We start from the raw sequence: 25,402 nt of genomic DNA on the forward strand, positions 1-25,402 counted from the left end.
ACCACACTTTGCCTTTAAAAACAAACACAAGCTTTCAGCTCACTTTAAGTCTCAAGAGATGTTGACTTCCTCACCATCTTTGTCTGTACCCCTGCCCACACCCTCTGCATGTCTGTGATGCTTTCAGCTGTTGGTTTTCAGAAGTCTCCTACTGGTATTGTTTCTCCTGATCCCAGCAGCCAAACTGGGAGGCAGCAGGTTCAAATTTTAGCGGGGTTCACAGAGGAGAATTATGCTCTTTTGCACATTATGTTGAATTAGGCAGGGGGGATTTGTTGCTATGGTGTTTTTTCATCATACTTTCTTATCTTTGGTCCCTTCTTCTCTTCTCATCTTCCTTTTTTTTTCTTAGCAGCTTATATTTCCTTGTTTTATCAAACCACTTGTTATTATTTGATGACTCTCGTCATTCCTAATGGGCTTCTATACAGGATCATATCTTCATGATGTAAAAGTGGAACACAGCAGTAGCCAATAAAAATAGAGTAGATGATTCGTTTTGAGATAATATTTCTTTGTTGTCAAAAGAAGCAGGCAAGCACTATTGCTTCTTTCAAGCAAAAGGATAGGATCTTCAGCCTGAAGAAAATGAACTGATGGAAGGACACTGGGCTGATTTATTCCTGCTTAGTCATAGTCTTGCTTTCAGTATGCCTGCAATTACAAAACAGACGTACAATTTGGAAGGGCGCACAACAAATGATTCTCTAAACAGAAAAGCAGCCATTTGGTTTAAAAACATATAGCAATACTTTAGATATTTAGGAAAAATTTCAAGCAAATTCTTCAACTTTACTAATTTTAAAAATTATTATTTATTTGTATAGTTACTAATTATCAGCTCTGAAAAAAGAAAGCTTTTTTTGTATTCTTGAATTTCAATGGCACCTAAAGCAAGCAATTTTACCCTCCTCTTTGTTTACCAGAACCTGTATGATTCAAGTGCATTACAGATAAATTTTCTCCCTGGACTTCTGCTCTAGCCTTGGTATGAAAGGTTACAAAAATATTTAATTTCATGCTTCTGCTATGTCAATATTAGCTAACTTTGGCGACTGCATAATTATCAGTGGGAGACATTAATTTAGAGCCCTGCAGGCATTTCCCAGAGCATTAAAGGTTCTTTTAAAAATATGGCTGGGGCTTCAGGATAAGGAGATCATATCTTCAAAACTGCACACCACCAAAGGTTTTCTCTTAAAAGTCTGCATCTAATTAAAGAGTACTGTAAAAGAGATATATATGTAGGATAAATATATATATATATATATATATATATATATATATATAATATTAAAACTGTTGTTTTCAATGAAAAAACACAATACATCATAAGGGTAATATTTGGGAGCAGGGAGGGGGAGACATTTCTAGTCTTCAAAGGAATAAGAAAAAAATTGTTCTACATGACATTTACATGAACTGTAAAAAGAAAAATAAATGAAACTGGAAATTGTTAAATGCAAAACCAGTCAATAGCAAGATAATCACACAGCATTAAGAAGAAAGATTGATTTTTGTCCCTCCATCACACTGAGGCTTAAGTTTATTTGCTAAAATAGCGATTAGACAACAGGTGGAATCTAATAAGTATGATTCACAAGAAAGCAGTATTTAGATAGAAAAACACTGTATAATTTAGATTATGATGTAAGCATCCAGTCTTTATGCATGAATCCACCCGTGGATTGAGCCACAACAGAAATTATGGCTGAAAATAAAGAACTCTCTTCCACCCATAATCAGACCCTCAGAAAACAGAGAAAACCTTCTTCCTTCTGATATCCCAGTCTGAAAATATTATGAACTATACAAATTGAGAACAGAGGTGGTAGTCCTCCAAGACTAATTATAGTTCCCACTTCAGCAGTTTTGCTGGAACAGTAAAGTAGTTTGGATGCAAGAGTCTTCATGTAACTCAAGTCTGCCTCACATCATGAGTTATCTTTGCTAATAGTTCTCATGCTGAAAAACGTGTCAGGGCATTTCTGGTTAGAGATTACCAAGAGGAAAGTTTATGATCAGTAGCCAGACATTTTGAGACTAATAATTTGTTGTTTTCAATGAGGTTGCATTTGCTAGAGAGATTATGAGATGAAACTACTGCTGTGCCTGTCTCTTCCATAGCAACCAACAGAGAGCTCCCCACCTTTCCCAAAAGATTCCACTTCTCTCAGGCTGATCACGCTCACCAGAGGCAAAATTCAGCACTATACCAGCAAGCTTGATTTGGTAGCCAGGGTTTAGATGCAATATCACTGTGGAGATGGCAACCTCTTACTTTGGTTCATTTGCCACTGTAATAAAAGCAAAATGAAATTTGCCAAATAATAAAACAAACCTTTCCAAGGGTTTATTTGCAACATTAAGGAACATAATTGTTGATTAAACTTTCTTCTTGGTGTAAAATTAATTCTGAGGAAATGTAGGCATTTAGCAAAAGCCAGCCACAAAGTGGCTGTGATTGTTCTTTTCTGTTGTTGTAAGGTTGAATTAAAATAAGACCTGGAACACAAAGCGTTCCTGAAGCTTCCTTTTGAAGAATTTTCTTTTTATTCATGATTCACAGGAGAGTTAGTATTTCTTTTTTAGGCTGTGTAATACATGCAAGTGAGAGCTTTGAAAAAAACAGTAATAAGGAATTTTCTTCTGACAAACTCTGGAAGTTTATAAGTAGGGATCAGATCAGGACTCTGCAAATTTTAATCCAGTTTACATACTATAAAAATAGCAGTACTTCAACTCTTATGAAGCTTTACTGCTTTATATTTCTGGTAGAGACTGATTTGTTGAGGAGAGTGTTTAAGGAGAATAATTTAGTGTAACTGTAAAGAGAAATGTATTTTTTGTGAACTGAGAACATGAACAATTTTAAGACAGAATAATACAGCCAGAAAAGGCAAAAACCTGAGAGTGATTAAGACAATTATGAATATTCTCTCCCCAAAGAGACTGTAAAAAGCAGCAGCATCTTTACATATAATTACTTTTACATTATTGTGGCATTTACTATCAAAGGAGCTATATTCTCTTAAAAAACTGTGAAATTATTTTGTCTGCCACTGAAAAGACATATTACATCTGAATATTCTGTTGAAAGTGTCTTCTACCTGATAATTGTTAAGATAGGAGAAAATTGTGTATCTACTAAAACTGTGAGAAAATTTAACTTTGACAGTGCAGGTGCTGATGAATGAATATTAAAGGACATTATGTTTACAAATTAATGAAAAATAAATGTTAACAGCTGATGCCCAGTTCATATACCAAATATACAGAAAAGAATGCTTTAGAGACTATGCTTTATCATATCTTTGTTACATGATATTCAAAAAAAGGCCTCTTCAACATTTTTTTTGTTTATCAGGTCAGATAGATTTCAGGAGGCAGATACCTCCTTGAATGTATGTACATCTTCAGGGGAATTTTCTGTCCATCTGGCACCTGGACAGGTGTTTCTGCAATTAGACTTTTAGAACCAGCATGTGCATGTTCATGTGCAACTGCGTGCTCTCCAAGGGTGACACAAACCAGAAAAGAGAAGAACACTTCCAGTGTTAATTAAATGCTTTCACAATCTGCTTCTCATGACTTCAGTCATTACTATTTATGATGTCATGAATCTGTGAGACAACAAATTAATGGCAAAGTAATGAGCTAATGAGAACTCCTATAAAGCAGCACTATGATAAAGCAGTCCAGGGGAGGGCCACCAAGACGGTCAGGGGCTGGAGCACATGGTGTACAAGGAGAGGCTTAAAGAGCTGGGTCTGCTCAGCCCAGAGAAGGTGGCCATGGAAGGACATTAGGAGTGCACACAACTAGTTAATAGGAGGGTGTAGATAAGACAGAAACTGACTTTTTTGGAGCTACATGATGAAAGGGAAAGAAGGAATGAATGAAAATTCCAGCAAGTAAAAAGAAAAAGCTTTTCACAGTAATAGCAAACACTGAGAGATACTCCCCAGAGGTTCTGTAGAATCTGTGTCCTTGGAGATGTTCAAAATCAGCTGGGGCAAGGGCCACATTAACCCAATGAGTAGGACATTGAACAAAACAGCCTCTAGAAGTCCTTTTTACCCTAAACTATTTTATAGTTGTATTACTGCATAAATTACTCAAGGGCTGAAACTGTGACATGAGATGCAAACCTTTTTTTTGAAAGAATGTTGTATGCTTATGTATACATGGTTTGTAACTGTATAATGTTCAAACTTAAAACCCTAACTTAGAATTCTAAAGCTTGTTGACAGTGACATATTCATGGCTCTCTCAAATTTGCTGGAAAAATCCTCTTTCCTTGTTGAAATAGACTTGAACATACCATGGAAATTTGTTAAAATCTCAATAATTTCTGAACAGGTAACAAACTGCAATTAATTTGAGTGATACAAGCAGAAAAAAATTATGAACTGAGGTAGAAAGCAAAAGATGTATTGAATTGCATTGAAGCTGATAATTAGTTTCCATCAAAAAAAAAAAAAAACCTGAAGCTTTTCACAACTGAATTACTGTAGAAACACACAGATGAGAGAAAGCAGCATAATATGCTAATTGAAATGATATTTTATCTAAAATTTTTCTTAAACAAAAACACTTCTTCATTCTTCTCATGCAACTTATCTCTGACTACTAAAACACAATCACTCAGGTTTGACATGATTGTGGTCACTCTTCTACCAAAGATGTTTAGTACATGACAATGACTCTTAACTCTGTAGTACGTGTTCCTGCCAGGAAATCTAGTTTAAAAGCAAAACTGCACTACCAAATGCCAGTGGTTAGTGGTGGTATCCTCCCCTTGGTAATGCAATTCAGAGCTGCAGCAGCTCAAAATTAATCCCTTCTGCCTGCACAAGGACCAGAAATTAAACAATTTAGTTTAGGAACATCCAAATACTTTATTTCATTTTTAAGTATATTTTAGTCTTTTTCAAGTGCTTGGGTATTCAGTCTTGGTCTAAGGTACATCCAAAAACTACACACAGTAAACTTCAGGATTTTTGGTGTTAATAGAGGCAGTTCCCATACAATCAGCAGTCAGTTAAGCAAACACTTGTCCTGGACAAGAAAAATGACAAATTAGCATCCCAATTCTGTACAAGGGATTTCCTATACTTAAATAATGTTAGCAAAGTGCAGGAGGACTCTGCCTCCCATCTTCAAACCTCTATACCAAAATAAGGGTATCTTTATGGGTTTCTTTTCTGTAACTCTCATCTAAAAAGAAAAAAAAAAAAGTAACATAAAAATGAGTCCATTGCTATTGAAATGGTCTTGTTATTGTTTAATCAGGCCAGCATCTCAGTGGTTCATGAACAGCAGGTTGTAATTCAATAAGTAGTTCACACATCTCTGAGTTGAGAAAATTTGAAGGGAAGAAAAAGGAGAAGAAAAAAAAAATCCCTTCCCCACAAGCCTTAAAAACCACTCTGTCCATGATAAATACTACCTAATTTACTTAAAAGCAGTTGACATCTTCTCAGTTGCTTAGCTTGTTTGGTGTTCACTTATAGGAATAGTTGGGCACCAGTGATGTATTATGCTAGGCACTGTATAAATCCATAGCAAAAGGACAGATAACCAGTAGCTTAGAGAAATTTACTGCACAAAGCAGTTGTGAAAGGAGTTAATTGACATCTGGGAGTATGTTAAACAAGCCAAAATTTTTCTTCCACAAAGCAAAATGCAATGGAAAAAAAGCTGCCTCATGCAGGAGCTTTTATATTCATCCCAAAGATGTTTATTTTTGTCAGACTCAAGTTCCTGACCCCCAGGTCAGGAAAAGTCTCCCTTATTTCTTTCCTCTTTCCACAAGGTGTCTGTCAGCTTGTGTAGGTAGGTATGCACTACACATACACACAGAGAGAAGCATATGCTTGTGTGCATTATGGGCATTTCCAGGTTCACCTTAAAAACACCTTGTAGTTACAATGCTAAGAAAAGGACTATTATTCTAACATTGCCACAGGGTGATTCTAGTGAGTCTATGAAACAGTTGTAATTTGCTGAAGCTTAAAATAAGCAAATGCAGGAAGAAAATTTGCACTGGAGTTTGATGTGCAGGATGAGCCCAGACAGCTACAGCATCCTGATTTCTAGAAGAGTGATACTGATTTGCCAGGGAACAAAAATACTCTGTCCAACTTTCTTCATTGCCCTTTAGTTTCTTATCTCCCACCAGTCAAGCTAAATTGAAAAGGACGACAGTTGAAGAGGGTAGGTGGAGAGAACACTGCTGGAGCAAATGGTGCAGCACAAATTCTCATTCTATCCCCATCTTTTGACTGGAGATATGTATGGCTTTTCAAAATAAAAAGTCATCTTTCTAGAGCACCTGATTGCTTTTAAGTCACATAACTTGTTGGGTTTTTTTTTTTTTTCTGCCTGCTTTCATCTGCCTTTCTTGTATCAAATACAAATTGTGATTCCATCTCTTTATCTGGCACAGAGAGCTCCTACTAATATTTCATCAAGACAAAAAATACTATAAAAGCCAAAACACATTTTCCATATTATTGTTGTAACCTCAGTAACATCTAAAGTATGGTGTTGTTAGACAGAATATCAAGAAAAATGAGATTTTTTTTTTTTTCCCAGATCATTCTATAACTATTCTTGCTGCAGGGGCATTGGAAACTTTGGAACATATGTGTTTTGCTGAATAAGGACAGTAATGGTGCTGATAGTACTGATGCCATTCTAAAAGGTGGTGACAGAGTGTGGCTAGTGAATAAAAATTGATAGGATAAAAGAGGCTGTGTAACAGAAACTTTATGTAAAATGAAAAATAAATACCATGTGGGAAAATCACTGGGTTTCTGGCCATTTCAGTTTCTGCCTTCTGTAAGACAAAATCACATCGACAAATGACAGAAGTTGGCAAAAGTTCACTGTATATTTGCAGTTTCATAGAAAACAGAGGTGATGCAATATTATCTTCCCCCACTTAGTAAAATCATTGTGTTGCCTTACTGACCATGGCTATATGTAAGTGCATTAGCAAGTAATCATTACAAGAACCCCCCAGGATATCTGGTAATTTGTCTGGGAAGAGGTCACTTTACACACCAGTGAGACCTCTTTTTAATGTTTTCCAGATATCTGCACAGTGAGAGTTTCAGCTGACTATTCCAGGTGAGGTACAAATTCAGCTGCTCATCAAAAAAGTAAAAAAGGCTCTTTCTTTTGTCTCCAAGGCCTTGTAGCTGTCCATCAACTGGGTGGCTGACAACAGGCCAGTAGAGGATACTGCAGCTATAATTGTGGGGAATAGCAGAATTACCCTAAGTGAAGGTGGGTATTGTAGGTAACTTCTACTCTGGGTCAGAAAGACCCACAAAACCCCCAAAACCTCTGTTTTTCTGGGAAACAGAGACAGGAGAATTCTGAGAGGCCAGGAGAATGCTCTTCTAGGAAGGTCCCAGGACTGGAACTGTGAATGATATCCTCAAAGGAAGTTCTGAAGGTACATGTAGTTGGAAATTAGTCTACACCAATTGTGAAAAACTGGAGAGTTTTTTGTTTTTTTTTCTGTCAAAATTTTCTGTACTGCTTAAAGCAAAGATCAGGCATCTTCATGCCTGGATTGAAAACTGCACTTAGAGGCTCTGACAAAGCCCTTTGAGAGAAGAAGGTACAGGTGCCTGTGCAGTATGGTTGTGTCACATCCTCATCCCCAGATCAGTGCAGGTGACTTTCCCTGAAAGAAACATCTATCAGAAAACAGTTTCATAGAGACATGCTTTTGCAGAGTTGGCAAAGTTTTGTATATACACATTTTCTATTTTTAATGCCCAACTCCTAATATTTTAGTTGTAAGAGACAGAATGAGTTAGGCTATTTATATTCAGCTATGACTTTTGTCATGTTACACTCACAATAAAATGGAATTTGTAAAGATATTAACTTACCCAAAATACAAGCTGTAGTTGCTAAATACTTGACTGCAATGGGCAAACTTGTTTAAGACCAAAAGAAAGGATATTGTAGTGAGATTTGTGATATACCGCTGTGGTAGTCTGACAAACCGAAATTTGAAAGATTTTTACTCGAGAGCTGATCAGGTAAGTATTTTGATTCTTGTGAGAGCACTGGCATCCCTGTTTTATTATCTGTTATTACAGATCCACTGATTTAATTTGCCTGTTTGAAGGATCAGGATCTTAATCTAAAAAATCCATGGGGAAAAAAAAAAGAAAATATGTATAACAGGAAAAAAGTAGAAAATTCAACAAATAATTTCAGTAAAATTCATCTTCTTAGTCTGAGGTTATCAGAAACATGATCACTATGGTAGAGCAGCAAATTTTAAAGACAGACTGACTGGTGTTCGAGAAATGGGAAGCTCTGGCTGAGCACTGTTGGCTGAGAGATCAGGCGACAGCAGGGAACACAAGATGTGTCCACAAGCAGTGTCGTTCAGAATCTTAAAAGTGATGATGGAATGAATGTCAATCACTTACATAAAAAGCTATAGCCCATTTTCCTTATCATATTCACCAAAACACACGTGGAAACTTCGTATTTTGCAATCTCCAAGTCCAACCTTATTATACAGGGACTGTCACACTGAATAAATCAGAACTGTTTAAAACCCCGTAGGCTGTTCACACAACTCAAGGCCACCTGTTCTTAGTTCTGGTGCCTTTCTGTGACTTGCTGTAAACACAGAATTCCGAAGGTCAGCAACTGTAAGACTTGGTGGCATGGCTGCCCTCAGTTATGTGCAGTCATAGTCAGATCACATTACTGCTCACACAGCGGCCTTGGAGGCCCTCCATGAATAAATGTTCTCTGCAGACAGCAGTTCTGCATTCTGAGAGAGCACATTTATAAAGCAGTCACTTATTCCACACTTATTTCTATGTATGAATATATAATCAAGGAGAGAAAGACCAATGGTGGTGCAGTTTAAAAGCTACAGCAAGAATCTGTGCCACAGGCAAGGCAGCCTTTCCACTTAGGCTCTGAATGCTTTGTTGTAAACATATAACGTAGGACAGGGATGGAGCATGTCTTTTAAATGCACTGCCCACAAGCAGGGAAAGAATCCACTTAGTTCTTAACAAATCAACTCCTGTCACTGGAACTAACTCTGCAGCAAAGACAGATTTTTAGGCTATGTTTTCAACTGAAGGACAGACAAAAGAGAGCGGCCATACTCACAAACTATGCCTCCAGCAGAACAGAACGATTGTACAACCAACTCTACTTAAAAACACGCTTAAAGAAAATGTTTTTATGTGTAATTCTACTCAGACCTGAGTTCAGTTATAACATAATTCTCAGCCTGGTGTGACAAAGAAGCAGCGCCTACCTACACTAACCTTTTTGTTTGCAGAACATCAGATTTCACTTGTTTGTGCTAGTTTGTGACATGCATATGGACTCCATGAGCTTTCAGTGCTGCTCCCAAGATAGGAGCATCAGCAAGAAGATCCTGGTGAAATAAGACATTATGTTCTTCATGAGCAGCCAAGTTCATCTCTGTCACCTGAAACAGACAGCTGAAACTCTCGGTGAAGCTATCAAAAAGAGATCTCACAGGTGTGCTAATTAAAGTGGTCTTCTCCAGCTGAAACAGTTGGCATCTAGGGGACCTAAAGAGGAGGGTTTGATCAGAGCTACAGCAGGTAGAGTTTGGTAATGTGGAAGTAAAAACTGGGAGTACATTTATATCTAATCTAAGAACTCCACAGTAAATGGTAAATATTTAAGTACTGTTGGCATAGGCTCCATCAGGGAATGCTCTTACTGCCTTGCCAAAATACCTCAACCAAGCTTTTTCATGTTCATACTGATCTGATATGAATGTTGGGTTCCCGTGCATATGTTATGGGCTTTACTGGCACTGTAGAGCTGGCAAGTGGATCCAGTCAGACTCATAAGCACTATCTTTCTGACTCCAGAGCATCTGGATACTGTGGGCAGACTGTTCAAAGAACATGTAAACCTCTTATGCATCAAACAGAAGCAATATCCGTGCCAGTTTAGCATGTGGTTTTTGAAATGCAAACTAAAAGGTTGAAGATGGGCTTCTGAAGCATCCTGGTGAAAGCAAAGATATGTGAAAGAGACCAAGAGGTCAATGTCAAGTGATTCACTGTCATTCTAGCAACCAGTCCTGAAGGGTGGAGAGAGCATGGGAAGGCTGTTTTAGATCCTTCCCATCTATTCCACAACTGTTTGGTTTTTTTACCAGCAGAAGGTTTTAACTTATAGCTGGTGCCATTCTTTATTGAAGTCTTCAGAGAAATACAGACCCATGGACATATTGGTAAGAAACTTCTGCACCCTACTTCTGTTCTGCATTACTACCCATGTCTTTCTGCCTTGGACAAGTCTTTTTATTCACTTGTAGTTTAGCTTTTGATGGCTGAACTACTCAGCCTCACCCATAATTTTACATTTGACTCAGTCATTTGGTGCTTCACTTCTTAAGGTAGGTAAGACCATCTGTCTTGATTTGTTGAGAAAATACACTACCAGGCTACTTCTGATAACTTCCTGTGATAGTTAACCAATATTCTCTAACCTCTAATGTCTCTAATGAGCTCTGCTTTATCATTTGTTGTCTTATATACAGACAAAAGAGCAAGTTTGCACTTGTCCATATCACATTTATTCTCCGTGGAAAATATAATTGCTACTTTTCCTATTTTCCAACCATATAGTAACAATTCTTACTGAAAAAATTTGTTAAGCTCATAATGGCATTTCTATCAAATTTGGTGGAAAGTATCTACATTCATTTTCTTTGCATTACCCTCTAGCTTTGCCCTGCCAGCTCATATCACAGTTCAGTTTTTAAAAGCAAAAAATTCTTTGTGCTAATAAAGGCATGATGCCAAAGCTCATGTTTTCCTCCTACTGTATAGAACCCTGGGTATTTCTGTTCTCTTTTTACTTTATTGCTGGAGAATGTTTTATTATTTAGATATATTTCTCAAATCTTTTCTTGTCCCTGCCCTTTTTGACCTCTTAAGTGTTTCTTTGCTAATCAGGCCTTATTCCTTTCTGAACAGGCTTTCTCTTGTTCCAAAGTGTCCTTCACGAAGTAGTCAGCCAGCCAGCAGAACTGTAGCCTGCAGGTGTTTTAACCCCTGTGTTGTTTGTAATAAAAATCCTAGACAGTTTTACATCCATTGACTGGAGGGAATTTAAATCTTCCTCCACATGTGAGTCCTGGTGTCCTCAACGTGACTCTTAATACTGAGAAATATCTTCAGTTTATCAAAGTTTATCCAAGTTTCTCCTCTTGAGAGGCAATACATTCTGTAATAAAATTTTCTTTATCTTGCAATGCATTTTTTTTTTCCATCTGTGAGTACAAGATGAATCATATCTTTATCATACAAGGTTTCCAAGGTCAGCTTTTCTGTAACAGCTGTGCTGCTCTCCAGTGCCAACTCTCAAAGCTCCACCTCTTGATTGACAAACAGCTTGACCACCAAAATTAAGGAATCTTTAATAAGCAATCAACTTCATCCTGAAAGATTTGGCATTGCAAATCCCTGTCTTGCAGGTTGATCAGCAGTGTGTTTTAATGCTGAAGGGAACCATGAAATAAGAGGAATGATTAAAGCCATCAGATTTAGGAACTCTTCTGTTCTCTAGGCCATTTGCTGGAGCTTTTTAGTTCTAATAATGTACCACAGATAAGGTATTGTGTTGTCAGAAAGAGAATGCATAAGGTGCTGCTTTTTTTTACAACCTGTACTGTCTTCAAAGCTGAAAATGACTGTTTTTAGAGCTTTATAACTATTTCAGCTTTTCAATACCCAAATTGGAATTTTTCCTCTCTTTGTAAGAGACAGAGTGTTAAATAAAATCAATTAACTCTTATTATTAGTGACACGGCTGGACAAAATACTTCCAAATATTGTATTGAAATCCTTTATTCATTTCATGCTGTTAGTTATACATAGTTCAAAATAATGATTTAGATTATTAACCTTATACTTTGTGTTTGCAAATTTTAATGAGAATATCACAAATCTACAAACTTTCAATTAACTTTAGTTCATATACTTTCAGCACCTGTTGCTTTCTTTCTAAAGTCATGAATACATGTGGTAAAAAAGGGGTAAGGAAACACTCAGCTTTAATTAACTATAAAATATATATTATATTTTTATTTTTTTTTTTGCTTTTAAATTTTCATCTCAGAAAATCTTGGTGAGAGAAACTTAAAATATCTTTTAACTTTGCAGTGATATTCAACTTTACTCACCAGTTCTCAGTACAGCAGCATCTACCTATTATTCCCTTTATAATGTAGGCAGCACAGCTAAGTTATGAATTAGTCATTAACAGTATGGGTTAATTTTTTTCTCTACTGAAAGGTACTGAAGGTCTCTATAAACTGCATGTAAATCTGATTCTTCATTACTTTCATTCATGTAGCTGTTCAAAACAGATGCAAAGTCTGCAACCAATGCAATTAACATTTAGTGTTCCTTTTGTGCTCTCTGAGCAGTTGATCCCACAAGACACAAGGATTTGGATAATTTGGGTTGTACGAGATAGGGATAAGTTAAGAAGGTATCTTCTGTGCTGAGAGTGAAGAGAAGGGAGAGCCCATAAGTTAAAAAGCAAGGAGTTGGTAGAAAGATTTGTGGTTAATTGCTGACAAATAGTACCCTATATATTATTCCTCATGCAGTTTTTGCAACTGTGTTGTAACTAATTCTAAAAGTAAAAGCAAAATGAAAATTGAAATTAAAAAAAATATCTTTATCAAACATCAGATAATCCTTTTCTTGAATGAAAGGTCTATTACTGTGAGTGTCAACCCTGATTTCTCCCTGTTTTTCTATCAGGCAAAAATCCCAGTCAGTGTCAGCCTAACTGCATGCAGTTCTCCTCCCGTTCCCTCATGACCAGGCCTGCTGTGCAGTACTCAAGCTGAAGGTAATCAGTTTAGCACATGAATATGATTTGATTATTTTTGTTTTACATAGGCTATAAACCTGTCCAATCTGTTTTTAAAATCTTTTCAGTGTTCAATTCACTTAGCTTTTGCTGATTGAATTCCCTGCCTGAAATATATTAAACAACTGGGGTTAAAAGAGGGTAGTAATTTTTTTTATTTTTTTTTCACTTTTAAATGCAAAGCTCTCTTACTTTCTTGAAATAATTCTTCATTAGAAATACAAGGACTTGGTCCAGAGATTTTTTTCATCATGCAGCAAGCTAACGTTACTTTAGTGGGTTTTATATGTGATATTACCCTTCTTTGCAGTTCAGTCATGGTCTCCTGCTGGCTGGCACTGGTGAACAGGCTACAGGCAGCAGCTGCTGGTTTGACAGCCAGTTCTGTTCAAGGAGATGGTAACTGCAGGGCAATGCATGCCCAATAAAACAAGCTAAAATTGTCAGGGGATCCCTAAACAAGACCCTGCTCTGTCGAAAAAGAGTCAGCCTCTAAATAAACTCTAAAAGGTTTCTAGCAGCCAGGATGCAAGTGGAAGAAGTCTTCCTTTGGAAGTTTACATAATCATTTAATTTAATCCTTCCTGTGGTGTTTCCCAGCCACTGCTTTATTTCTTTGATCATAATCTGCTAGGACAAATGTCAGGAAATATGAGTCTACAAAGTGATGTGAATCTTGTTCCCTATCGGAGATGTGACTATGAGCATTATCTTCATGATATTTTCTTTCTCATGTGTTCATTTCTGCTCAGTGTTTTCCCAGTCTTCGATGACAGAGAAAAGCAATGACTTTCAAGCTTAAAAACAAAGTTATATTATTCAGGCCTTGGTGATGAGTGTACTTTAGCTTGCATTTCAAGGTGGAGAAAAGCCATAATAACATAGGTATAACATGTAAGGTTTATTATAATGTGGTATTTGCAAGAAACCATGGCTTTTGGCTTTCATATTGTTTTTTACTTGCAGCAGCTCCATTATGACCTGTGTGATGAGACCTGCTTGTATGTTTCTGTCTCAAGCAGTCAAATATGGCCATTTCTTCCCTTTCAGTAACTTTATGTCCTTATGAGCTTTATGAATTAGACTGAATTTAAAAAAAAAAAAAAGTAATCAAAACAATAAATTTATGCCATCAATTACACAGAAATATATACACATATATAAAACAATATGCATCCATAATGTAATACAGACTATAAATACAGAAATTACCATCAAATAATATTTGGACATCAGTACTTTTCTGGTTCATTTAAACTTTGCATTTATTAATTTTAAAATAGAAAGAAAGAAACTAAGAAGCGTTCCATCACTGTGGAAGCATATATTTTATATCCATTTGATATCTCATGTGATTACAATGTGCAGTTGAGGTCATTACACTAAAGGGAAAATAATGGTAGAATCTAGAAGACAGTGAACCAAACAAGAAAATATTTTGTTATTGCTAATATTTTGGTGTCTATTAGGAGTTTTTCTTTTGACAGTAAAGTCCTAGCTTGCTTTTAATTAATGTTGCATTACTCTTTTTAATAATAGCATCTATTTAAGATATCATTAATAACAACATCTATTGAAGACACTGAGTCTTAGCATTAATTTAATGGGAGCATTAAACAGCATCTATTACATATTCCCAGTTAAATTAGCATGATGTTTTTTTAATGGATGTTTTAATAGACATTATTAACCAGAATATTATAAAATTAAAACAGAACTCAGTGGGTTCTTTGAGTTCCTGTTTTAATACTCTGTGAAGCCACAGATTCTGAAAAATAACAGTGTATGTATTTTTAATTTAATTTAATGGCATTTGGGAAGAGTTACAACAAGCACATGCTTTTATTTGGCACGAGAAAAATATTCATTGAATCAAGACATGGCTTATTTAAAACCTATCTCACAGTTTGATTCTGTGGGTCAAATTCTTTAACAAAGGGTTCTTTATAAACATTTGTATACAAAGAGGCATAGTTACACTTCGTTTTTACTACCTGAAATGTGTTGAATTTCCTGCAGAAATCCTCTCTGAAAATAATTGTGAGTCAACATTTCTTCAGAGAAAGGAACATTCTTTTGATAAATTATTATTTCCCATACTTTTCAAAAAAACTCTTTTTCCCTTGTACCTTTGTGAAACTACACAGTAGGTGTGAAGAGTAAGTCTCAATTCCAACTTTTTCACCAAAGTGCAAAGCTGTAAAACTCAACAGCTCACAGATCTGCCTATTAAGCTCTCATTTCAGTCAGCAAACATTTAGTACACAGGCAGCAGAATCTGAACCTTCTCCTTTATTGATTTTCTGTTTGTGAGCCACATTCCTGAAAGTATATATTTTATCCACAGTAAACATTATTGCTCACATCAATGAAGAAGGTCATTGGTCATTATCTTTCCATTTCAGCAGCAATTATGATCAATTCCTGCTTTCTATACTGCTGTGAGAATGTGGTAGACACCTGTCATACATTAAAAAAACTTAAGAGAAAAGTGGCTTGTATAATCATTTAGCTGATATTTTGAATATGTCTCTTACATTTGGGTGAAGCTTTGTCTGGAAATCTCTGAGTCCCATACAACCAACCCTCCACAAATTATTGTATAACACCTCAGAGTTAGCCAAGAACTTTTAGCTAAATTTCTTGAATCACCAGTATTTTGTTGAAATACTGATGGTCTCACCTGAATACAAATATGTCATTTCATGAAACAGACAAAGCTGGCAGACCTAATAGGAATTTCCCATTGGACTTGCTTGAAAATATGAATCCAACTTTCACTGAAGGACTAAGCAAATCCCTTCCCATCTCTCAGAAAGACTTGCCAGAAGCGTAAATGAAAACCTTTACTTTTTACATAGCTCTCCTGCTACCTGTCTATATCCACCTGGCACTTTGAGATATGGTCCTGCTCAAATGGTGTTTCCAGGTTGATCTGTGTGCATTTAGAAAACACATGCAATCAGTAAACAAGGGACAAAACTATGAAGTATAGCCTGAAAGTGGCAAAGCACACATACAGATTGAGGAAACAAAGGGTTCTGTTGTGCTTTCTAAACACTCAACCTTTTAAAGGCATGTCTTAAACTAATGTGTCTAAAATAATCTTTTGATAAATGGGAGGAATATTTTTCCTGTAACAGTGAACTTTACACTGCATTCTGTAATGTCGTGAAGAGAAGCTACTGTTGAAAGAACTTGCCTGGAGCTTCTTTCAAGAAAAGAAGATGCTTTTATTTATAATCTCCAGAATTCCCAAAATGCAATGGTGAATGAAGACACTTGAAAACAGATTTTATAATAATATGGGGAAAAAAATATGTGAATTCCTGCTGTGCTGAGCTGGTTTGATTATACTGTAAAGCCCTTAAAAACTGAGTTTAACATGTCTTTTGTGAGAAAAAGGAACTTAAAATAGGCCTTCATAATGGGCTTACATGAATTAGGAAGAAACTGGTTGCTACATGTGCCAGTTTGCCTTGCTTTTTCTTTTATCCGGGATGAAAATAGCTCATACTTGTAAATCCAGGGAGAGAATGAAGTAAACACAGGAGTTCAATAATTCAAATAGATGTTGAACTCCTAAATTTCCATTTACCGGCCTTTTCTCTTAAGAAAGGAAAAACTGCTTCAGGCAAGTTCTGCTGCTCCTATTATCTGGGCACAAGTCTCTCCTCTTATTTTCTAGCCTTGGAGCAGGGAATGAAGGGTTGGGCTGTTACTAGCCTGGGCATCAAGGAGGAATGGGGAACCTCAGTTACCTCTCCATGTTTCCTGCCTTAATCTCTGGACAAGACAGAATATTTCTGTAGTGCCAGAGAGAGGGGCAGCCCAGGACTTCACAGGAGTGCCAGCTGGAGTGTAGAAATTCCATTTAGCAAGGCTTTTGATATTCTCTTACTAGAAAGGAATGGGTTTATTGAAACTGAGTCTGCTCCTGGAACTACCACATGGCTCAGGACAGGAAGGGGGAGCATGGGGGGCTGGGTACCAGTGTCTCCTCTGCATGGCATGGAAGAAGCTAAATCCCTCCTATTCAGGACTTCATTAAATTAAAAATATTTGTTGGATAGGGGATGCTGACTTCTTGGCTTACTGAGCAGGATACTTGCCTGAAATGCAGATGACCCAGATACAATTTTCTGTTCCAATTCCAGTTCCAAATTGGATGGAAAAGGGACTTGAACTTGCAGCCTCAATTCCCATGAGAGTGACACTAACTTAAAACCTAGTAGTTAGAAAAGCTCCTAGGATTTTTTTAATTTTAATTTTTTTACAGGGATTTAGAATTAGAGCCCATAATTGCTTTCAGCTGTAGTTTCACTGAAACAAATACATTCCTATAGAATTTGATTAAAACAGATCAGCATTTTCTGCCAACATCAATGAATCAAGAATATTTTGGGGAGCTACACTGAAGAAAAATTATTTCAAAGAAGAAAACTGGGAAGGGTAAAAGAGGAGAATGACATAAGATCAGAGATAAAGGTAGATAAGCCAAAACAAAGTCCAATTTGAAAAGGAAACAAAAACTTCCCTTTGAAAAATATCTCTAGAGCGTTCCTGGATGAATACCTGTCCTGCTTACAAGACAAACAGACTTCCTGCTCATCAGTGAATACCTGATCAGAGAAGGAGCTGTTATTAATTCACTGATTTATCAAAGTCAGATTCAATCTGGAAAACTGCATTTATAGCCAGAAATCTATCCAAGCCCAGTTTAGGCTCAAGACCCTTGATGTCTACTGTAGCCAGCAAAGCTTTCTCTTCTAGCTTTTTCCTCATCTTCTTATTCTTACGCTTCCTGATAGATATTTCTATAATTACCCTTTTCTTTTCTATATTGCCTGCATTCCTTTTAATGGCACTGAGATTTTTTTGTCTAGAAGTTTCAAAATCATTAATTAAGAAAACATACCTGCTGCTTTGAACCTTTGAGAATAGATGTGCTGATGCATTTGTTTTCCTCAGAAAGACCAAGTTAATCTTTTGAGCAAATCATCTACATCGAGAGAAGAATTTTGCATTCTAGTAGTCTGAAAGTGAAAGCGGTTAAATATATTAATGATGTAATATCATTTGGTTACAGTGAAGAAGGACAATACTTGGGAGACAGTAGGAGCTTTTTTCATCTCTCCCACATTATTCAGATACGGAAGTCTAAATGTCTAGTCTTAGCTGTTTTCCAGCTCAACTCCTAGGTAACTTGTGGCAAAGTGAAACAATGGAAATTGTAAAGATGCAAATGGTTAAGAACCATTAAAGATACATGCAAGGATGTGAGAACACTTATAGTCCTGTCAACTACATTTTACAGATTCTGTGCAGACTCCTTAGAAGTGCATGAATTCTAGACCAAACGAATGATAAGAATCCGAACAGTTAGGGACACAAGAACAAGTTACTGGTGAAGAAACTGGTGAAGAAAACCTCAAACCAGGAAAAGCACTGGAGTTCTAAACCACCAGTCACATTTACTGAGATATGACAGGAAAGGTACAGAAGAAAATCTTACAGATTTTGTTCTTGAGAGAAATATAGAAATTGGTCTTCTGGTCATTTAAACTGAGTTGAAAAATTAGTCTTTGTAATACAGCAATACTTCCACTTCAGCATATGCCAAAATACATGGCCCATTCATGCCAAATGACTTTTTGTTCCTCCTTCCTTTCTAATAATGATTTGTTATAAGTTCAACTAACATCAGTTCTTGTGTATAGGTACTGGGACTAGAGTGAAGAGCATTTGAGTATCTTTAGTACTGCAACTATTAAAAAAAAAATAAATCAAAATCCTAAAAGACTGGCTTGAAAATTAAATTTAGAAAAATACATGAATTTGGGGATTGCACTTTCTCTGTGTTATTTGACACTTGGGTGCTGGTTTCTTCAAGCTTTACTGCATAATGTTTTTAAACTAGCTGTAAATGTAAAACAAGTGAAAAAATAAATCTGAAATATTCACAGAATCCCAAAGCTCTGAGTAGAGCTGGGAAGAGTGCTCCATGCCAAGAGAAAATGAGTTCTCTGAAGCAGAATTTCAGAATTTCTTTCTCCATTTGTTGTTTCACTACGGGTAAATTACAATACCAGTTTCTACTGGTTCTGTAAAACCGTGCATTTGAAATATAACCAATTAATGAAATGTAGTATATTAATTTGGAATAAAGTTTAAGCTTCATGACTCATGTAATGTTGCATCATTCCACATAATTTGTTTACAAAACAACTTGTTTCCTGCAATGATAGCATGTATCTTTTGGGGAGCAGTCATTATTAAACTGGTTTACAAATTTTGACTGTGAAAAGGAACACATCCGCATTCTGTAAATTTATATACAATTACCTGAATTCCAGCTACTTTATGTTGATTCTGCTGGGTTTTTTCCTGATTGGAAAGAGAAAGATCTGCTCTTAAAATAAGCAGATGGACTTTCAAACTACGAGCTTGAATGAATCGTTGAAAAAACAAAATGGGAGAAGACTGAAATCGTGGTGGAATCAGAAACAAGGATATGCAGAACAGACATCAGAAATTATGGATGCCAATGCAAAACAATTATGCTAAATGTGTTCTAGTGCTATAACATCACTGGCATTTTAATAACAGGAAACATCTGAGAGTTTGTTTTAAAAGCAGAAAGCTATGTGGTTCTAGTCCATGTCAGAACTACTGAGAGGTGATGGGACAGGTTTCACACCAAAAAAAATGGTTTTTAAAACTTTTAGAAATCTTTCCTGATTGGCATTCCTGTTACATCTGCCATGGCAGACACAGTCTGAAGAGGTCACAGCCCTGATGTGAATGTGATTTCTTAGTCAAGACCCTGGGTAATGGATGGGTTTAGGCTCGCTTTCTCAAGCCCAGAAGCTTGAGCAGTTTATGACCTGGAGCCCTACCTACACCCTAGAAACAGAACCCAACAAAAACTGTGTCAGGGCATCCTAGCACATATATGTATATATAATATGGTAATCTGAATTTACAGTCTTCACTGTCCTCCTCCACATCCCTACCATCTTGTATTTCCAGCAGAGTTACATTGGGAACCTGTCATTTACAGACTGGCTATTTTTCTTCAGCTAAGTAGAGACTGAGCATCAATAAAAGCACCTTGGATCTCTGTTCTTTGGAAAATTTGACACTGTGTAAAACTGTGGCTCTGTTTCCCACTGCACAATGACCTTTCTCTGAACGCACATCTCTGGTTTTGGGATGCAGGTTTCAAACCTGCATTAGTTTTAACAGCACACTGGTTCTGCCAAAGTTAGGGCCAACCTGAAACCCTGAGGTGTGAAAACAAGTGAAACCACATTTAGAAATATATAGCTTTTTGCTGCTACAAGCAGTGGTTTTGTGCCCATCTACATCTGAGCTTCTTTGAATTTTTCACAAAAGCAGTGAGTTTTATTTAAAGCAAATTATAATAATAAAGACTTAAAAATTTCATTATATTTTTACTATAAGCATTGGGTTAAAGCTGAATAATGCATTAACAGGTATCTGTCAAGGGATACCAAAAATATAGAGGTAATTTGTAGAGAGAAACCTGAGATTCAGCAGCTTCTGAGTAGCCATATACACAATATATTCAGCAGCTTCTCAGTAGCCAGGCTGACATTAAATTAGGCTGCTAGAACAGGATGTTCAAGTGAAGGGCAAGTATCCTTGGGGTCAATGCCATCAAGTGAATATATAAAGAATCAGAAGAAAATTAGGGCATTTAACTAAAAGGTTTGAATTTGAGAAGATAGGATTGTCAAAGATCAAACTAGCTTTACACTCCTAAATTAGTTCTAATTGGAGAAATGTGGGTTCTATTAAATCTGCCTTGAGACCAGCAAAATGTCCAAATAGAAAACAATAAGAACATGTCCCAAAACTGTCAGTCATCTTTTGAGCAATGGATTTTTGATGAGTTTCATAACGGAAAATTTAGGCTAAATAACACAATCTGTATACAGCAATCAGATATAGAAAGCCTAGTTCAAATGCAATTTAAATATTACACACAGGGTTAGTGAAGGAAAAACAGGGGAAGAACTCCAAGAGAACTTGGAGTAAAATGATAAAGCTAAATACAAACAAGACATGGAAAGGAAAATAATATAAAAAAGGCAAACAAAACCCCTGTACTCTCATAGCCAAACATATCTCTCACACCAGGAAGAATAAAGGCCAGAAAATATCAGAATGACCTTCATTTAAGCCATTAAACCTACATTTAGATACCGATAGAAAATAGATGTTTTCAGTTTTGGTCATAGGCATCCTCAGACTTCAGATTACCTGTGTTCTTCCACCAAGAGCTCCATTTTAAAAATTCTAAGTCACGAAAGTCCCATATTTCTGTTATATCTGTGGAGAGATCTTAGTACACCATTACAAGCTTAACTGTATGTCAGTGCAATTGATTACATGATTCAAATCAGAATGTACTTTTGGAAACCTTCCCAAAAGTTTACATTAGTGGATCCTTACTCTTCTACCTTAGGACTATAACATTATACAATGCATAAGAGCCTGAAGGCATAGAGCAAAGAAAAGGTTTAATTACAGCTCCTGTGTGGAAGCTATAAATAAATGGCAAGGATAAAGAAGACAAGATAAGAAACCAAAAATGAAAGGGAAAAAAAATAAAAAGCGATGAGAAAAATCACCTTAGAAATGACATCCCGAGGCAGAGGATATTGATGATGAATAGTAATAATATTCAATCTCAGATAGTGCTGATGGTTCCAGCAAGAGCTGCAGAGATTATCATTGTATTAGTCTTTTCTATGGTTTATTAGGAGAATTTTTGTTCAGTCAACTCTCTAGTTCTGGCTCAAGTGTTATGACCTGAAGGCAAAGATTACTCTGCTATACTTCCTATCATGAAAATATGCATTAGACACATTTTTTAATTAGAAGAATAAACATACATGATTTTCTGCAGCAAAAGTATTATGGGAGGAATTGTTACTGGAACAGTATTCAAAATGTTGTTCTTACTGTGAAAGGGAAAGACTTTTGCATATTTTAAGGTTGCTCCAGGGTATTCCAGCAACCCCTTGAAGTTAAAAAGAATAATATCAGAAAGAGCCTTTTTCATCTTTTTCCAGACAGTACAAACCCAAATCCAAAACAAACTTTAAACTCACTTTCCATGCCAAGAGAAGAGTCTCTTAATTGCTATACTAGCTTTACTACTACTACTATAGTAGCCCCACTGTAAAATTTACTATATCCTTTACTGCTATAGTATATTTATCTCTATATTTATCTCTAATTATATCTATACTATTACATCTAATACATCTATACTATTACAGCTATACTAGCTTTGCTAATTTATTTATTGTTTTACTTTATATGTTATTTCTGGTTTATTTTTAAAAATACACTGATTTATTTTACTTTTATATGAATTAATTTAATTTCCAATACCGCTATACTAGTTTTACTACTTTACACTAGCTTTATTACTACCATATAGGATTCCCTACTGCTGTAATAGAGGTAAGTATATAAGTTTTCATACAGCTCATAACATTTAATTGTAGAAAATGTAAGTACCATTCTCCCAGCTTGGTATGAATTTGTGCATGACTTCTTGGAAAGGAAGTCTCCAATGTATAACAAGAAGCCTCAAAAAGCAAGCAAGGAAAAGGTCCTGAGATATATACACCAAGGCTGGATTATATGAATGAACATGAAAAGCCTAAGTAGAAATCTAGAGCTACATGAAGTATTGTATAACTTATATACTATACAAAGGTGACTCAGACTAAGTCTGTATTTGGTGCATGCTTGAGCTGTATCCACATTGCTGCAGACTGTAGATTGTGTCTCAGATTGGATTCCACTCACTACAAAATCTTAGTGACTATTATTTTGCATTTATTGACCCTCAATTTCTGTTTCAAACACATGTTGTAACTGTCCCAAATACAGGGGTAGCTCTCTGCTTCCCAAAGCCCATAGAGCATTACGACAATTTAAATCTGCTCTGCAGACATCCTGCAAGTGAGTGGTCATTCATTTCCACCCTTCGACCTGAAGAACCAGGACCAAATCTCTTAAGGAAATCCTAACTTCCTACCAGGATAGACTGGGTCATAGCTGCATCAGAGTGCAATCTGTTCTTTGCTGTCTGGAAACTTTGGGCAAATGAAATTAATTTCAGATAGTGGAAAAACATCCATCTCCGGGCCTGGAACAGCTTAAAGCAGATTTTCAGGATGACAATGAATTTCAGGACAAGAATAATTGCATTTGCCAAGTGTTTGGTATACCTCTTTGAAGCTCCAGATCTTAGAAGGACATCATTATCCTTTCAAGCTTAGTCACTCCTGACCATTAGTTTGAGCTAGGAGAATCTACTGTCCAGATCATAAAATTGCTCACAGACCTCATGTATCTCATCTATAATGGACTGGTTTCAGATTCTCCAGGTATTATACAGCTTCCCCAACTTTTTAGAGTGATAAATGGTGTTCATGTGACCAGAAGACTACCACCCTAGTGGACACAGCTCTCTAACAGGAGGGATGGTTGTGGCCTCTCACAGGCTGGTTCATGGACTCTCTGACACCGAATTTATGAAGGAGGTGAATGAATCACAGACGTGAATCAGCAATATCTTGTTGCAGCAAAAGTGGCCAACTACATTTTTGGCAGCATCAGCAAGAAAAGACCCAGGAGGTCAAGGCAAGAAATTTATCCCTTAATATTCAATACTTGTAAAACCACATCTGGTGCATTATGAGGAGGTCTTGAAGGCCACCTAGATGACTTGCAACCCTTATCCTTCATGGTGCTCAGAACATGACTGAACAAAGCCCTGAGGAACCTGTTCTATCAGGAACTGCTTTGAGCATGTGGTTAGAATAGATGACCCCTAAATGTCTCTCATAACCTCAGTTACTTTATAGATACATGATACATGTTATTAGCAGCAAACCTTCATAGCTATGAAATTTAGCATGCAGAGGAATCAAATCAGAAATGGAAACAGAACCTCAAATGGATCCTCTGTATACTAGGAATACAGTTCTTTGTAGCATGGCATTACATCCTCCTTTCTGGAAGTCCTTCCAGAAAAGTACATAGATTTCTGAGATCCTTGTGGAGGACTGTAAGCTGACATTAGATATATGATAGCATGCATAGTGAAGAGAGACAAAACATGCCAAAAGCATCAGCTAATCTCTGTACTCATGCTCTGAGATGTCTTTTCTAGGACAGCCACTAAATGTGCTCAGCAACACATAGGCAATAAGGAAAGTCAGTGGCCTATGCATCAGTGGCAAAAACTGGGAGTGTAAAAACACCATAATACTCCAAATAGGAAATACTCCAAATAGGCTTGGTCAGAGAATTTTTCATGTCCTGATCATCATTAGAGGATTGGTGCAGTTTTTCAGGGCAGATCTGCTGACAACAGTGTGAGCTGCCCAGCTTCAGACACAGGTGAATCTGTTGCCACTGTGACTCCTACCATCTATCACAGGTCAACCTGCAGAGTACAGCGTGTCACAGTAAATGAGACATTAGATTGTAATTAAACTGGCAATTAAACTGTAAATAACTTTGGCAAATAACCTTTTTTCCTCAAAAGAAAACCATCAAGGATTTTTTAGAAGTGACTGCAGGGAAAAAAATCAAGCAAGTTCTATTTAAATAAGAGTAGAAGGGAAAGAAAACTAATACAAATCTTCTGGAAAAAGTAAAATGTAAACATTTTTATGGATGGAAATGGCATGATCAGTTTCCTTAAAAAAAACATCAAACCATTAGGTCAGAGCTAAAGCTTAATAATTTTCAGAGGAAAAGCCAAACTGAAGAGGAAGCTAATAAAAAACCCTTTAGCATTGAATAGGTCTTTTTAAACTTAGGATGAATGATTGATGCTCTAAAAAATCCCTGAGGTTATTCTGCAGATACCTTTGTATTAATGAGGGAATAATGATGATAATATCTTTCTGTGATTATGGTGGGAAAGTGTAGGCCATAGATTCCAGCAGAAGGAAGAAAGGAAGGAATGAAGGAGTCCACTCTAAGTCCCAGAATAACTTAATCTAGGCTCTCATCTTCAGAAAGAACATTTTAATTTAGAGTTCCAACATCAAAGACCATATGAAATCACCATTTCTTTGAAAATGCACACTAAAGGACAAGGAGATATTAGCCAAAATCCTTAAAATAATTAGTACCAAACACTCCTTTGGGCTTAACTTCTCCCCAGGATTAAATTACTGATCTTACGTTAGCAAGCTCTTTGTCCAGTCTCAGTGTGGGCAAAGACTAGTTTTCAGTGATGAGAACCTTTATTATCCCCATCCTAAATTGCTTTTTTAGTCTGTTTTTACTCTTTTCTTTTCCTGTATTTATTTATTTATTTATTCCAGTCTCAGTGTGGGCAAAGACTAGTTTTCAGTGATGAGAACCTTTATTATCCCCATCCTAAATTGCTTTTTTAGTC

At 36.4% G+C, this 25,402-nt stretch overlaps 1 long non-coding RNA gene across 1 annotated transcript in view; it reads right to left on the bottom strand.

The window, feature by feature from the left end:
• Nucleotides 1–326: 326 nt before the first annotated feature.
• Nucleotides 327–25,402, bottom strand: part of LOC107204870 — a 31,070-nt gene continuing 5,994 nt past the window's right edge. The window contains exon 2 of the long non-coding RNA XR_001521775.2: nt 327–654. This is a non-coding gene — a long non-coding RNA (uncharacterized LOC107204870). The remainder of the gene's footprint in view (nt 655–25,402) is intronic.

The sequence above is a fragment of the Parus major genome, chromosome 1A (genome assembly GCF_001522545.3).
Source record: "Parus major isolate Abel chromosome 1A, Parus_major1.1, whole genome shotgun sequence".
Classification (NCBI taxonomy): Eukaryota; Metazoa; Chordata; class Aves; order Passeriformes; family Paridae; genus Parus; species Parus major.